Genomic DNA, 16,931 nt, shown 5'->3' with positions numbered 1-16,931 from the left:
TGTTGGCAAAACAACAACAACAAATACATGTTTTTTAACATTTGCAAACTGCCAGGAGTCTCCGGGGATCAGGTGGCCAGGAAATTTAAATAGTATTTATTATAATAGATGGAAGGACGGCTACATTCAAGGCTTCCTTCAGGCTGGCAATAGCCATCGCGACCTCGCCCTTCCTTCCTTCCTTCCTTCCAGCGGGGAGAGGAAGAGGGTCTTGATGCCAGGCGACCATGAGCACCTGGACTGGGGGTGCTGGTGGGGGAGACCCAGCTGCAACCCCTTCTAACCCCAGGAGGAAAGGGGGCCACTCGGAGATGCCCACGGGGCTGCTGCAGGCTTAATGGGGCGGAGAAGGGAGCAGCTCCGGGGAGGCAGAAAAGGTTCCGGCACAGGAAAGTCGAGGCCGGCGAGGGAAACCCCCGTCCGTTCCCGTCCATTGCAGAAACCTTGGGGAATCCCCCAATCGCCTCCCGTCCCAATTTCGCCAAGGCGGGCGGAGGGGAGGGGGCGGAGGGGTGGAGCCAGCGGCGCAAAGGAGGAGCCAAGTGAGGGGAGGGACCGAAAGGGGATGAAAACCAGGAAGGCGGCAGCTATAGAGTCGAGAGGGGGCGTGGTTCTTTGCCCGCCCGCCAATAGGAGGCCGTAGAAGTTCCCCGATGCAAATGACGCGTCCTGGCAGGAAAAGCTTTCGTTTTCCTTGCGGAGCTTGTCTGAAAACTGGACGGAGGACAGTCTGGCACTCACTTCCGGAATCCGAGAAGCAACGGAAAGATTTTCTGCTGATTTGACTGCGCATGCGGCCCGATGCAGGTAGGGCGCAGGGGACGCCGGGAGTTGCAGTCCGGGAGGGTCCTCCCCACAAGGGAGCCCTGTGAGGGAGGAGAGGCCGGGGCGCCCGTGGCTTTGTCTGGCGGGGGGACGCTGGGTGGGAGGACAGGGAGAGGCGGAGGCTTCAGCCCGGGCCTCCCCTGAGGGGAAAGGGACACAGCCGTGATCCGCCGCAATCTCTCCCCTGTAGGAGGACGGAGGAGCCAGGTGGGGGAAAGAAAGGAGCGCTGTCCAGCATGAGGAGGAGAGCGGGTCCCAGGGGGGCAGCTCTGGGAGACGGCGGGGAAAGGCCGGGAGGCTCCGGAGCTGCAGGCGGTATGAGCTCAGGTGGACCCCAGGAAAAGCGGCTACCTAGAGCGCAATGCGGTGAGGAGGAAACAGCTGGAGACACCGAGACAGTCCTGGAGTGTGGAGGGTCCTTCGGAAGACCCCAGAATCCCCAAAGGATCCAGGAGGATGAAAGGAAATATCAATGCGAGAAATCCTACAATAGAAAGGGCCATCTTGAAAACCATCTAAGAATCCACACAGGAGAAAAACCTCATAAATGCCTGGAGTGTGGAAAGAGCTTCAGTTGGAGGAGCCGCCTCCATATTCATCAAAGGATCCACTCAGGAGAAAAACCTCATAAATGCCTGGAGTGTGGAAAGAGCTTCAGTTGGAGGAGCAGCCTTTATAAACATCAAAGGATCCACACAGGAGAGAAACCTCATAAATGCCTGGAGTGTGGAAAGAGCTTCAGTCAGAGGAGCCTGAGGGTTTGCCCCCCCGCAATTAATGGGCTGCTCATAATGAAGACAACAGACAAGGTTTCTTGATACACGAGTGGCCCAGAACGTTATCTGAAGCCTGCTTTTATTAAGAGCCGATAAGGAAATAAAAGCATCCTAATTTATTATTGGTTACAATAAGCATTTCTGCCTAAATATGGTTATATTTAGCTCTACCTGCTTAAGCGCTTTTATCACGTGTTTCCTATGCTGCTAGTAACTTCCTCAGTTTGAAAGTCCCTGTTAAGATGGTTTCGATATTACTTTAGCTTTGTAAGCACAGCTTTCTAATTTGGGTCCTCCCAGTGGGCATCCATCTCAACCCGCATTCACTACTCAATTTATTCCAGTCCCAAATTCCATATATGTGTTCCAATCAGGAAAACTGATCTGCACATATACCATGGCGACCTTGTTCCCACATCTCCTCTGTTTTTGTTTTTTAAAGACACTCTTCTTCATCCCCTTCCCAGTTGGTTATTGCGAAGGGTGCAGTGAGCGAGGGGATGCTGCCAGAGGCTTGTTCAGTGGTGTCCTTGTTCTCATCCTCACTGTTTAAGGTGAGGGGAACTTTTGCAGACACCTCATCTTCCTGAGGCAGGAGTTGATAGGAGCCATGAGTGTGTAGCAACGCATAAACTCGTGCTGTTGCCTTTTTTTCAGCTAACAATGACAAACTATTAGAGATAGTACAAACAAAGATTGGCAAAACACAGGGTAATATTATGCAGCCGAAAGCAATCATTCCCACTAGAGCAACTACAGTTTGCAAGCCAGGCAATTTTTGCCACCATCCACTAAAGGCATCAGAAAGGTCCATCCCCTTCCATGTTTGCACAGGATTGTTGGAGACCACGGTTCGCATTCTCAGGGCAGGTGCCAGGCAGTGGAACGATTTTTGTGCAGGGTCTGTAATGCTCGAGAGCTTCCTTGTGGCAGAATTATTCTGTTTGATGCACAATTCCAAAGGAAATGAGATAAAAAGTGTCACTGAGTAAGTTCTGTTCATAGTGTTATGGTTTGTAAAGTCATCTTCTTACAAAGGGCTAGAAAAGGGCTATGATCAGGAGAGGGATATCCCTGCAGTTGTCTATACAAGACATAAACCTGACCCTGGGGCAACATGAGAAGTGGTTTTGGGATTAAACATGTAGAAAGCAAATTTTCCATATATACACTTCAGACAAACAAAAGGCATCAGTTTGTTTGATGTATGCAAGCTGTACCCATAAGTCTTGTTTCATGTGTTGTTCAAGTGAATGTCTGGGTGATATGACAGCTGCTGATGCCAAAGTACAGTTATTATCAATCAAACACAAAAATTGCAGCACACAAATTCTCGGATGCGCTTTGGTGGTTAAATTCTTCACATCTCCCCATGTCACTGGATGACTGGCATGACAGAATCGGGTTGGTGTAGAGTCGCCGTTGTCATCTCTGGGATAGGAGTCAGGGGTTGGTGGCACGACATCTTTGGCTGGACCCTGTAGATGTAAACACAGCAGCCTAGCCCCACCCCCAAGTAATTAAAGTAATCGGTCCTAACCATGTTTTGTCTGATAATGCTGTAAATATACCAGAGAGGCAAACTTGTTTTTTGTTGAAAATGCCTCTGATAAGTGGTCGAATTAGAAATTGAAAAATTCAATTGATTCAAAGTAAATAAACAAGGATTGAGTTTTGTTTTGCATGGCTGGGAGGCCGAGGCATTTTTCCTCTTTTGATTTATTCAGGGCATGTTTGTGAGTCTAATTAGCTCGCTCCGCAATTCTCTAGCCATTAGAACCGCAGGGCAAGCCAATTGTGTGTGTGTTGGACAATTAGGCGTCCCAACATTGCAAAGGTACGAATGCTTCACATGTTTGTGGCCTCACCCCTTTGCGGGGTGGCCATTATGAAACCAGAATAAGTGTCAATGGAAACATGTAGATATTTCCACGGGGCAAATGAAGCATATTGGGTGACATCCATTTGCCAGATCTGTCAGGAGTCAGTGCCCCTGGGATTTACTCCCATAGGCACTGAATGTGCTTGATGACTGCATGTGGGGCATTGTTGAATGATTGCAGCCGCTTCTGTTGAAGAGAGATCAAATTGTTTCATAAATGCCTTTGAAAAGGCTGATGGCTTCTGATGTGAGAAACATGAAAGGAGTGTTGTCTTTTTGAAATAAGAATTTGTAGGGGGAAAAAAAGGATAGCAAGGTAGGTTCAATAGAAGGAGAGAAATATTTTTTGCTTCCATCTGCAGACACTGTTATAGCATCTGTGATAGGCAAAGGGTTGAAAGGAAAGTTCCAGAGGAAAGGTACAGTTTTTTGGTTTGGAGCTTCTTTGTAGATTGTTCCTGTTTGCACCGCCCCCAAGGGCGCAGCACTGAGCCTTGAAATGACCAGGTTTCCCACAATTAAAACAATTTCCGGTAGGGCGGGGAGAAGCAGAGGAAGAAGAAGCAGAGGAAGAAGAAGCAGGAAACGTGCCATTTTGTTGCAACGCAGCAGCAAGAGCCCCCATCTTGTGGTCAGTTGTACCCACGATGCGACAAGCATGAAGGAAATCAGCTAAAGTAACCCCGGGACGATTTGCTATAGGTTGAAGAACCTTTTGACAATCCCTATTAGCATTTTCATAAGCCAATTTCAGAGAAAGTTCCTCATTATCAATTTGTCTTTCTAGTGCCATCTGTTAAGTATGCAAAGTGCACGCAAACATAAAAACATAAAAGAGTAAAAAAAAAACAGCTTCAAAAATAAAACAAACAATCTAAATAAGGTAATTTGAGTCAATACTCTGAAATATAATTGGTTATGAGAATATCAAAAATTTTCGGAAGGCAAAGTTGCAGTAAAACTGTAAATGTAGGCATCAAATATCACCCTTTACCCCGCCTTTCTCAAGCTGAGACGTCAGGGAGAGAAAAGAAAAAAAATGGTGAAAAGAACACAGCCCCCCCCTCCTGCCTTCTCACCGGGGAAAAAGAGGGGGGTGAGAGGAAAGGAAAAAATTTGTTCTTAAAACGACAGGCTCCCTTATCTGGGAAGACAGGGAGAAAAAATAGAGACACATAAATCATTTTGTACTAGGGTTTTGATCCCTGATGAAAGAGAGGGCGAGATGTTACAGACATGCCCCTCCTTGGATTTTTACACTCTCTTTTAAAATAACGCTTTTCTTGAGGTTTCCTGTCTAGTAATAAAGCAGTTACTATGAGCGCAAGCCATTGCAGAATCGTACAGGGGAGGTATTGCTTCTGCAGGCACCTGATTATCAAATTTATAATGAATCATTCCATGACTACGCGCCACGTAGTCAAAATTTGGACTGGGGCTCTAAGAGCCCCATGGAAATATTCCCCCAATTTTATCCAAGTCGAAATTTTATGGACACTGTTTCCAAATTTAAGACAGAAGGCCAATTAACTCCTTTTTTGTCAAACGAGGGAGAGATTTCCCTCCATTTGAGGCAATTTTAGTGGAGGATTCAGTTGATTCTCTCAACTCTTGCAAATGTACAAACTTGCCCATGAGAGAATCTTCCGCCTATACTTACGGGTAACCGGTCGTGTTTCAGACAGGTCGAAAGGCCAGCCTCTTCCAGGCGAGTAGGTACAGATGATCCGAGACTGATTCTGATGAATCACGTCGGGGTCACCAGTTGCGGGTTTGCCCCCCCGCAATTAATGGGCTGCTCATAATGAAGACAACACACAAGGTTTCTTGATACACGAGTGGCCCAGAACGTTATCTGAAGCCTGCTTTTATTAAGAGCCGATAAGGAAATAAAAGCATCCTAATTTATTATTGGTTACAATAAGCATTTCTGCCTAAATATGGTTATATTTAGCTCTACCTGCTTAAGCGCTTTTACCACGTGTTTCCTATGCTGCTAGTAACTTCCTCAGTTTGAAAGTCCCTGTTAAGATGGTTTCGATATTACTTTAGCTTTGTAAGCACAGCTTTCTAATTTGGGTCCTCCCAGTGGGCATCCATCTCAACCCGCATTCACTACTCAATTTATTCCAGTCCCAAATTCCATATATGTGTTCCAATCAGGAAAACTGATCTGCACATATACCATGGCGACCTTGTTCCCACATGAGCCACCTTTATCAACATCAAAGGATCCACACAGGAGAGAAACCTCATAAATGCCTGGAGTGTGAAAAGAGCTTCAGTCGGAGGAGCCACCTTTATAGACATCAAAGGAGCCACACAGGAGAAAAACCTCATAAATGCCTGGAGCGTGGAAAGAGCTTCAGTCGGAGGAGCCACCTTTATACACATCAAAGGATCCACACAGGAGAAAAACCTCATAAATGCCCGGAGTGTGGCAAGAGCTTCAGTCGGAGGAGCCACCTTGATAAAGATCAAAGGAGCCACACAGGAGAAAAACCTCATAAATGCCTGGAGTGTGGAAAGAGCTTCAGAAATAGCAGCAACCTTTATAGACATCAAAGGAGCCACACAGGAGAGAAACCTCATAAATGCCTGGAGTGTGGAAAGAGTTTCAGTCAGAGGAGCAACCTTGATAAACATCAAAGGATCCACACAGGAGAAAAACCTCATAAATGTCTGGAGTGTGGAAAGAGCTTCAGTCAGAGCAGTGGCCTTTCTAGACATCAAAGGATCCACACAGGAGAAAAATCTCATAAATGCATGGAGTGTGAAAAGAGCTTCAGTAGTAGGAGCCACCTTTATAGACATCAAAGGATCCATTGGAGAGAGAAACTGAAGAAATGCCTGGAGGACAGAGGGTCCTTCGGAAGACCCCAGAATCCTGAAAGGATGCAGGAGGGAGGAAAAAAATATCAGTGCCTGGAATTTGAAAATTCCTTCGAGACAAACGACCCTTTTCAGAGCCATCTAAGGGTCCATTCAGGAGAGAAACAATTTAAATGCATGGAGTGTGGAAACAGCTTTAGTCGGAGGGACAACCTTTATAAACATCAAAGGATCCATTCTGGAGAAAAACCTCATAAATGCCTGGAGTGTGGAAAGAGCTTCAGTCAGAGGGGCAACCTTTATAAACATCAAAGGATCCACACAGGAGAAAAACTTCATAAATGCCTGGAGTGTGGAAAGAGCTTCATTCAGAGGAGCGACCTTTATGTACATCAAAGGATCCACTCAGGAGAAAAACCTCATAAGTGCCTGGAGTGTGGAAAGAGTTTCAGTCACACAAGCAGCCTATATATACATCAAAGGATCCACTCAGGAGAAAAACCACATAAATGCCTGGAATGTGGAAAGAGCTTTAGACATAGGGGCAACCTTTATATACATCAAAGGATCCACACAGGAGAAAAACCTCATAAATGCTTTGAGTGTGGAAAGAGCTTCCGTCAGAGGAACAGCCTTTATACACATCAGAGGAGCCACACAGGAGAAAAACCACATAAATGCCTGGAATGTGGAAAGAGCTTCAGTCAAAGCAGCAGCCTTTATAAACATCAAAGGATCCACACAGGAGAAAAACCTCATAAATGCCTGGAGTGTGGAAAGAGCTTCAGTCAGAGGAGCAACCTTGATCAACATCAAAGGATCCACACAGGAGAAAAACCTCATAAATGCCTGGAGTGTGGACAGAGCTTCAGACATAGGGGCAATCTTTATACACATCAAAGGATCCACGCAGGAGAAAAACCTCATAAATGCCTGGAGTGTGGAAAGAGCTTCGGACGTAGGGGCAATCTTTATACACATCAAAGGATCCACACAGGAGAAAAACCTCATAAGTGCCTGGAGTGTGGAAAGAACTTCAGTCAGAGGGGCAACCTTTATAAGCATCAAAGGATTTACTCAGGAGAAAAACCTCATAAATGCCTGGAGTGTGGAAAGAGCTTCAGTCTGAGGACCGACCTTTATAAGCATCAAAGGATCCACACAGGAGAAAAACCTCATAAATGCCTGGATTGTGGAAAGAGCTTCAGTCTGAGGAGCGACCTTTATAAGCATCAAAGGATCCACACAGGAGAAAAACCACATAAATGCCTGGAATGTGGAAAGAGCTTCAGTCGGAGAGCACACCTTGACGGACATCAAAGAGTACACTCAGGAGAAGCACGATATAAATGACTTGAATGTGGAAAGAGATTTTCTGTGTTTGGTCACCTCCATAAACACCAAAGAATTCACGCAGGAGAAAAACCACATGTCTGCATTGTAGAAAGAGCTTCAGTCAGAAAGCACAACTTAACAGATATCAAAGAATCCATTCATGGGAGAATTCAGCTGAGAAAATACAATAAACATGTCTCTGTGTGAGAAGACCTTCAATCACAATGTATCTGAGGAATTGAATTGAATTGTATATTTAATTTGGCCAAATGTGAATAGACACACTAGGAATTTGCCTCGAGCGCACAAGCTCTCAATTTACAAAAGAGCAACAAATAAAAATATTCATGATATTTATAATAATTCCAATAGGAGGAATTATTTATCTTTACTCCAAATGAGTAAATAAGATATTAAGAAGGGTAAATAATAATTACCAAGTATGGGACTTTATCAGGCTGCATAATAAAGGATTTTTTCAATTGTGCCTGGTACATGATTCAACCGACTGACTTTTTCAGAACAGACTTAAGTGACTCATGATGCCGTTTCCCATATAAATGTCCTTTTAATGCAATGCTCATTTCAGTGGTTATACTTAATATTATGGGATCTTACTGTCAATCTCTCTTATGTAACTAACTGCACAGGATGATTTCTTCTATTTTCTACTTTTCCTACTGTATGGAGTGAACTGAACTGAAGCCCAATTCTGTGTCCTGAATTCCATATTTTCATTGAGGGAAATCTCTTTGCTACAATAATAAGTTGCCTTTAATAGGACATCCCACTTGATGCCTAATTGGTGCAAGTGTGGCGAGGCTGAATCTAGGGCTAATTGGCCTTTATTGTGGATGTGAACGTTTCTCCCTGTCATTGTTTGATATAATCTATATGGGTTTTCCAAATATCAGTGTCATGTAAGACCATCCCCAGACAATTTGATTTTCTCAATGGTCCTGTTGTTTTCCAGCAGAAACTGCTACAACGGACTCTCAGATCCCATAGATAATATTCTGTTTGAGGGAGGGAGAGGACTGGGTGCATTTCTTACTTTATACCCCTTTTCCTGCTTATCCTGTACTGTGATGTTCCTTCTTGGGAATGAAAGTGGGGAGGGATGCAGTTGAGGGCCATCTGTTATGTTTCGGCACTGAAGCCTCCAGCAAGCGATGCCGGGAACAACTTCTTATCACTTTCTCAGCCTGCAGTTCTCAAAACCATACCCACAGATTGGCTTCTCCTACACCGGACCGAGTGGAGGGGTCTCTAGTTGTTTATCCTGAAGAAATTGCATGGGAATCCTCAGATCCTGCTTACTTTATCTTGCTATCCCTTTCTCAATATGTTCCTTTTGAAATGCCAAGCTTGCAAGAGTTCTAGTTTCTTGAGTGGAGAGACAAGGTAAGTCCTTACACACTTTAAGGCCGACAAAGCTTTGTGAGATGCTAGCCATATTCTCAGCCTATAGGAGGAGAAGTATTTTGGGGCCCATGGATTGAGGCAGATTTAAGTAGGAGATGGTCGGTTGACCTGTTGAGGAGTGGAACTGCTCCTTCAAGAAGATGGAGGTCAAAATACAGCCCTGGGAATCTTTTCTGAAAAAGATGGTTAGCACATTTCATACAATTGCTGAATGAGAAAAACTATTGCTACTATCTTTTCCAAGTTCCTCATAATGATTTCTCTCAAAATGGAATCAAATGTCAATTTAAAATCAACACAGGCTGCATGCAGTCATTCTCTCCCTGCCATTTTAATTTGTTTCGTTTAGAAGAAAGTTTACTCGTGAATCAAAAATTGCTCCTTGGATCAGTTTCAACTGATTTCACAGTAAATTGAGATTATTTGGTAGAAGGGTACCCCTACTTTTTCCATAGTTCATTCCCTCTGTTCATTTTGTTATGGGAAGAAATCAGCCATGCTGGGAAATCTGGTTGGGATGTCCTTGCGGTGGGACTAATTTCTCATGGGAAAGCGAAGCCATTCCCCCCAACCGTTGCATTCCATCCCACTCCCTCCCTTTTCTTTATCCTGGAGGGAGTGAAGCAGAATATAGGTGACAGTTCTAGTCAGTCTTGACATGCTGACCCCCCCCCCGAAGAAAGGTGGACCTGAAACAAAAGTAAACACAAGTTCAAATTATTACTTGATTTTCTGTGTTTTCAGATTGACAAAGAAGCTCCTTTGCTTCTCTCAAATTCAGGTAATCAAGTTCTTTACATCTCCACACCAAAATTGGTGCCTGAATTTAGATATTAACACTTGATTTAAAATGATTAAGCAATAATTAAAAATAACAGGAACTGCTATTCAGCGAGGAAAACTTTCCCAGCATCAAATAATCATTCATGAGAAAGACCGCATAAATGCCTCGACTGTAGCAAGTGTTTCCGTTCAAAAGAAAGACTTTTTTCACATCAAACAATCCATTCAGAGAAAAACCATATAAATGTTTTGTGTGTGGAAAGAGCTATATGGAGCGTAGAGGCCTCCACTGACACCAAAGAAATCAGGTGGGAGAAAAATGATAAACATGTCTGAGTGTGAGAAGTCACAGCGTGTTTCTCAGAAATAGAATTGAATTGTGTATTTAATAGTGTGAATAGACACGGTAGGAATTTATCTCGAGTGCACAAGCTCTCAGTGTACCTACAAAGCAACAGAATGATATTCATGACATAATTATAATAATTCCAATATGAGGACTGAGTAAAGAAGATAATAAGGGTAAATAATAGCTGCCAAACCTCAGCTTGAATAATAAAGGATTTTTTCAATTGTACATGCTAAATGTTTCAACTGGATGAAATTGTTCCTTTTCCCAAGAGACTCACGTGACTCATGATCCCATTTCCCATCTGAATGTTCTCTTTTTAATCCAACACTCCTTTCAATTTTTATGCTTAATATTAATATATTATTAATATATTAATATTATATTTCTGTCCATATCTCTGATATAACTGAGCAGGATGATTTCTTCCAGGGTGGATTACATTTAAATCAGGTTGATTTTAATCATGAAAAAAAATCACTGTTAAAAAGGCTAACGGAGGCTGCCATGATGGATCTGAAGTGACAGGTGCTCTTTAATATTATATTTATAAGCTGCTTTGGTTTCACTTCCATTTTTACTGCTTGTCCTTCCTCCTCCCACTTGGAGCCTGCTGGTACAAATGTATTTATCTCCAAATAATCATACAGTTTGTCATCATACAGATTGATTTGCAAAACAAGGAATATTCCTGCACTTTGCTTTATGATTTATCTCATGGTTACTGCGAAACTGTGTGAATGTATCAGTGCAGAGCATCTTGTCTCAGCTTGAAGAGCTTGGATTCATGGAATGAATGTTTTTACCAAAAATGTAAATATTGCAGAAAATAAAGCTTCACGCTACCTAACTAAGTTCCATTTCAAGCTGAATAAACTAAATTATTAATGTATCTTAAATAGAAAATTAGATTCAGATTTTTACCCCAAACACATTTTATTAAAATAACTTTGATTTTAAAAAATCCGATTTAATTTTAAACAATGTGATTTTTTTATTTTTAAATCTATTTTTATCCACTGATTTTTTTCCAACTCTTACATTGTACTTTTTCTACTGTATGGAGTATAAAATAAACCTGATTTTGTGACCTGAATTCCCTCTTTTCATTAAGGGAAATCTCTTAATGCTTTTATAAGTTGCCTATAAATGGTCATCCCATTCGGTGCCTAATTGGAGAAGTGTTCCCTGCCTGAATCAAAGGATAATTTGGCCCTTATTGTGCCAGATGTGAAAGTGCTTTTCCCTATCATTGTTTGATATAATATGTGAGTGAATGTGTGGCTGGCTGCCACACGGTGACCTCGTCTGCTTTGAGTGTGGACCCTTGCAAAGGTGAGCCGGAGCTAGGCATCAAAACCCCTGCAGAGGTGAGCCTGACTGAGCTCGGCTATGGGACCCCAGCTGGGGTGCGCCTAGGTTAGACGGGCCTGATACTGCCAAGGAAGAACGGACTCCATGATGTGTTGCAACGCATCAACCAGCTCAGCAAGATCCAAAGACCCCGGCTGCCCGATTGAGACGGTATTTATTAAAATCATACAAAAGGTTTCTGTCTTACAGCGTGTTATTACATGATTGGTTAAAACATTTGTTACTGGGCAGGCTTTGTTCACTTGTCACGTATACGTGTTACCGGGCAAGCTTGTTCACATGTTACAAAAAGATGTTACAGAAGACTGTTGCATAGAAATGTTGCAAAGCGAAGAATGTTGCATAGAAATGTTGCAAAACAAAACCTTGAGCAAGCTTTGTGCCGGCTTAGCAGAAATGTGATGCAGCTAGCAACTTTTAAACATGACCGCTACAATAATATATGCGGGTTTTCCAAATGTCAGAACCATGAAAGACCAACTCCAGACATCTGAAACTTCAGTCAATTGGATTCCCTCAATGGTCCCTTTGTCTTCCATCAGAAACCCCTACGAGGGACTCTCTAAGGCCAACAAAGATTGGCGAAATAACAGCCATATTCTCAAAGGGCCTCCACCCTTTTAGCCTTAAAAACCTGGCTTTTCCCCAGGTCCTGGGAGATCAGACAATGAGAAGTTGGCATGGATTGATGCCAACCTTTGTTGGTTTCTATTTTCTATGTTTTAATGTGTTGCATAGTTTCTAAAGCTGCTTTTTGTGGGCTGCACAGAGTTGACTGAAAGATGGGCAGTTATAAGAATGTTTTAAATGAATAAAACTCATTAGGAACCAATTTGTTCTCCCACCAGTTGCAGACGCTAGTTGTTTCCCAGTTATAAGGATAGTGAAAGTCCCCCATTACTATGCTTTCTGTTCATCAACTAAACCGGAGTCCGCCTTCCTTCAACCAGCCAGAGGGCGCCTGCAGAAATCACTGCGGGGCTCCTGTGCTAATTGTACAGTATGTCCAGTCAGAAATTAAGAAGCTTCTTGGATGAGAAGCAAAACACCTTCAAAGTAAAACCAGAAAGTCACGTTGTCTCTGGGATGACCTGATGACGGAGAAGCTCCATAGACGTTCAGGATATTCCCAGTCAAGTGGGAATATGCTGCGTTTGGGGCAGCTGGTCCACACACTCACCAGAGCCCTTTTACAACACATAATGGAAAAAAGAGTCCTGAGATTTCACAGGGTTGACACTTGTTGATGTGGAAGAAAAGTGACTGAATCTGATGTGCTGCTTCGGATACCGCAGAGTCTCTTCCCAGGAGGTAACACAGCGCTTGTGGAGAGGATGCCTCGTGTCCCAGACAATCCTGCGGAAGCTGCTCAAGCATCGTTTCTGGCTGATTAGGAACCAGTTCGATTATTTCTGGGACTGAAAGTTCTTCAGTGGGATGAGACCATTTATTTTGAATTTGAGAATTCCCACATTTATATCTTATGCAACCTTTTATATAATGTCAGGGTAAAATAAACATCAACACTGCCACTTTCTTGCCTAGGAGTACCTGTAAAGATCTAGGACTACCTGCGGAGTTTGGGGGCAATATAACCAACCTTCCTGAACAATAACCGTAAAAGACACCCAGAGACAGTAAGCAGGGTTGAGTCAACAACAAGTCTCTGAGCCCCTCCCCCCTCTTCCCCCAACAACAACCCTGTGAGGTGGGCTGGACCGAAAGAGTGGCTGCCCCACACTTGAACTCAGGCTCTCTTCCTTCTCCCCCCATTCCTTCATCACTGGACCCCACTGGCTCTCCTTTATAGGCAGCTATAAGGCCTCCGCCCCAGAAGAGCCCCTGATCTCCACCGGCCTCGATAGGGGGGGAAGAGGGGAAGAAGGACCCCAAAGATCAAAGGGAGTCCTCGCCCCCCCCCCCGAACCATAGCAACGATCCAAACTGCGTAGGCGCAATTTTGCTGGTTGCAGGAAGTCGGACACCGATTGGTCGCTTTGGGGAGGGCGGCGATTGGCAGGAGGACTCCTTGGGGCGGTTCCTCCAAAGGAAAAGGCGGAAAGTTTTGGAGTAAAAGGGCATGAAGCCTCCACTTCCGGAAAAGAACGGGCAACGAGGGAGCTGCCTGAATCGGCGACGGAGGAGCCCGGATGATGCGAGTCTGGCGCAGTGGATGCTGGGAGTTGTAGTCCGGGAGGGTCTTTTTCGGGTCCGTTTCGTGGGAGGCTTCGGCCTGGGCCTCCCCTGCAGGGAAGGGGACGCAGCCGTGACCCGCTTCTCTCTCTCTCCTGAAGGAGGACGGAGGAGTCCGGCGGGGGAAGGAAGCAAGCGCCGGCCGAGAGGAGGAAGAGGAGGAGAGCGGGCCCCGCGTAGCAGCCCTGCCCGGTCCCACCGCGGCTTCCTGCCCAAGTCTAGGTTTTGTTTGCCTAAAGTCACTTGTATCAACTCTATTATAGGCCTAGGGACAGGAAGGAAGGAAGGGAGGAAAGGAAGGAGAGGGAGGGAGGGAGGAAAGGAAGGAGAGGGAGGGAGGGAGGGAAGGAGGGAGGGAAGGAAGGAAGGAATGGGAGGGAGGGAGGAAAGGAAGGGAGGGAGGGAAGGAAGGAAGACAGGAGGAAAGAAAGGGAGGGATGGAAGGAAGGAAAGGGAGGGAGGGAAGGAGGGAGGAAAGGAAGGAATGTAGGGAAGGAAAGGAAGGAAGGAAGGAGGAAAGGAAGGAAGGAAAGAAAGGTAGGAAGCAAGGGAGGGAGGGGAGGAAGGAAGGAGGAAAGAAAGGAAGGGAGGGAAGGAAGGGAAGGAAGGAAAGAAAGGAAAGAAAGGAAGGAAGTGAGGGAGGGAGGGAAGGAGGGAGGAATGGGAGGGAGGGAAGGAAGGAGGAAAGGAAGGAAAGAAAGGAAGGAAGGTAGGGAAGGAAAGGAAGGAAGGAAGTAAGGGAGGGAAGGAAGGAAGGAGGAAAGAAAGGGACGGACAGAAGGAAAGGAAGGAAAGGGAGGGAGGAAGTGCTGCATGAGAGGAGGAGGAGGAAAGCGGGCAGCCCTGAGCAGTCCTAGGAGACGACAGGGAAAGGCTGGGAGGCTCCGGGGCTGCAGGAGGTATGAGCCGAGGGGGACCCCAGGAAAGGGCGATGCGGGGAGGAGGAAATGGGTGGAGATCCCGAGACGGTCCTGGAGGGCAGAGGGTCCTTCTGAAGAGCCCGGAATCCCCAAAGGATCCACTCAGGAGAAAAGGAATATCAATGCAGGGAATGTGAAAAATCCTTCAAAAGAAATTGCCACCTTCAAAGGCATCTCGGGATCCACGCAGGACAGAAACCATTGAAATGCCTGGAGTGTGGAAAGAGCTTCACTGAGGTTTCAGGCCTCCATCATCATCCCAAAATCCATACTGCAGAGAAGCCCTATAAATGCCCCGAATGTGGCAACAGCTTCAGTACGAGAAGAGACCTGCAGAGACATGAAAGGATTCACACAGGAGAAAAACCACATAAAAACCACATTTTCCAAGTGTGGAAAGAGCTTCAATCGGATGGGGATTAGCCCAAGTTATCATTGTTTCTTTTACTTTTTCCTCTTTAAACTTAATATATTTAATTATATCATTAATTTAATACTTAATATTTATATATCCTTTTAATTTGAAACAAATGGCTGTTCAGTCTATTGTAAAAAACATCTAGGGATGAAGCATCCACAAGTGTGTGATCCTGTTGCTTCACATTTTAGGCTTCATCATGAAATGATATTAAGATACAGAAGGATCTTGACAAACTTGAACATTGGGCACTATCTAATAAAATGAAATTCAATGGTGAAAAGAGTAAGGTTCTACATTTAGGCAACAAAAATGGAATGCACAGGTACAGTATAGGTGGTACCTTGCTCAGTAGTAGTAACTGTGAAAGGGATCTTGGAGTCCTAGTGGACAACCATTTAAATATGAGCCAGCAGTGTGCAGCAGCTGCCAAAAAAGCCAACGCAGTCCTAGGCTGCATCAACAGAGGGATAGAATCAACATCACGTGAAGTGTTAATGCCGCTTTATAATGCCTTGGTGAGGCCACACTTGGAATACTGCATACAGTTCTGGTCGCCACGATGTAAAAAAGATGTGGAGACTCTATAAAGAGTGCAGAGAAGAGCAACAAAGATGATTAGGGGACTGGAGACTAAAACATATGAAGAACTGTTGCAGGAACGGTATGTTTAGCTTAAGAGAAAGAAGGACTAGGGGAGACATGATAGCAGTCTTCCAGTATCTCAGGGGTTGCCACAAAGAAGAGGGAGTCAAACTATTTTCCAAGGCACCTGAGGGTAGAACAAGAAGCAATGGGTGGAAACTAATCAAGGAGAGAAGCAACTTAGAACTGAGGAGAAATTTCCTGACAGTTAGAACAATTAATCAGTGGAACTGCTTGCCTCCAGAAGTTGTGAATGCCCCAACACTGGAAGTCTTTAAGAAGATGGTGGATAGCCATTTGCCTGAAACGGTATAGGGTTTCCTGCCTAGGCAGGGGGTTGGACTAGAAGACCTCCAAGGTCCCTTCCAACTCTACTATTGTATTGATATATTAGCTTTTACCATGGCAGTCTGCACCTGTTTTTTAAGTTTAAGAATGCATGTTTTCCCCTTCCTGACTAAGGCTCTTTATTTTAAGATGTGAGATGTTGCTTTTTCAGCCACTACACCACAGAGTATTCTGAGTGTCTAAATACACCTGCAACTTTCAAGAGAGACACAAACCCAGCTGGGAAAGACTAAGACATCAATTTGTCACATGTGGACTTTTATCTGGAATCAACGTTTTCTGCTGTTCAAACTTCACAAGCAAACAGTGCATTTAATTATTTGTTTTCAATTTTTATTAGTTTATCATAGCATAAAATGCAAAACAAAGAAAAATACAAGTTTAGGGTAAAATAGTGGAGGAAGAGAGTAAAGAGTCCGGTAGAGGGGAAAGGATTAATTTCCTCGACTCCTTTAATGCAGTAGAATAAATAACATAACACTCAACTTTTTATTTTTATATAATACATAGTTTCTGTAGCATCAAATCTAATTGGCAAAACCTAAAATCAAATTTCTTTTCCCTTTCTTAAGCCCAAAGTCCAAAAGTGGTTTCCAAGTAGAAACAAAATTATGTCCTTAAATCAGTCCGTTTAGCCGCCTCTGCTAACTCCCATCAACTTTTGCAGCCATTATGGCCAGTTCCAAAGCAAACTGGGAGCGCCTGAGGGGGGAGAAAGTGTGGGGAGCTTGGTGGGGGAGGTGGGACAGAGAAAGGGCAGGACAAATGACACCCATTCCCCCCTCCCCTCCTTAGACACGTTGGGGGCGGGATGAGAACAGCCTGT

The 16,931-nt window shown here is 44.4% G+C and overlaps 1 protein-coding gene across 1 annotated transcript in view; it reads left to right on the top strand.

Annotated features, from left to right (window-relative positions):
- The window catches only part of LOC309399629 (uncharacterized protein), a 234,878-nt gene that overhangs the window by 160,304 nt on the left and 57,643 nt on the right, over positions 1–16,931 (top strand). The window lies entirely within an intron of this gene.

This window comes from Natrix helvetica (genome assembly GCF_964273705.1).
Source record: "Natrix helvetica genome assembly, chromosome: 15".
NCBI classification, from domain to species: Eukaryota; Metazoa; Chordata; class Lepidosauria; order Squamata; family Natricidae; genus Natrix; species Natrix helvetica.
The sequence above is the reverse complement of the archived record's forward strand: the minus strand, read 5'-3'. Positions and strand labels throughout refer to the sequence as shown.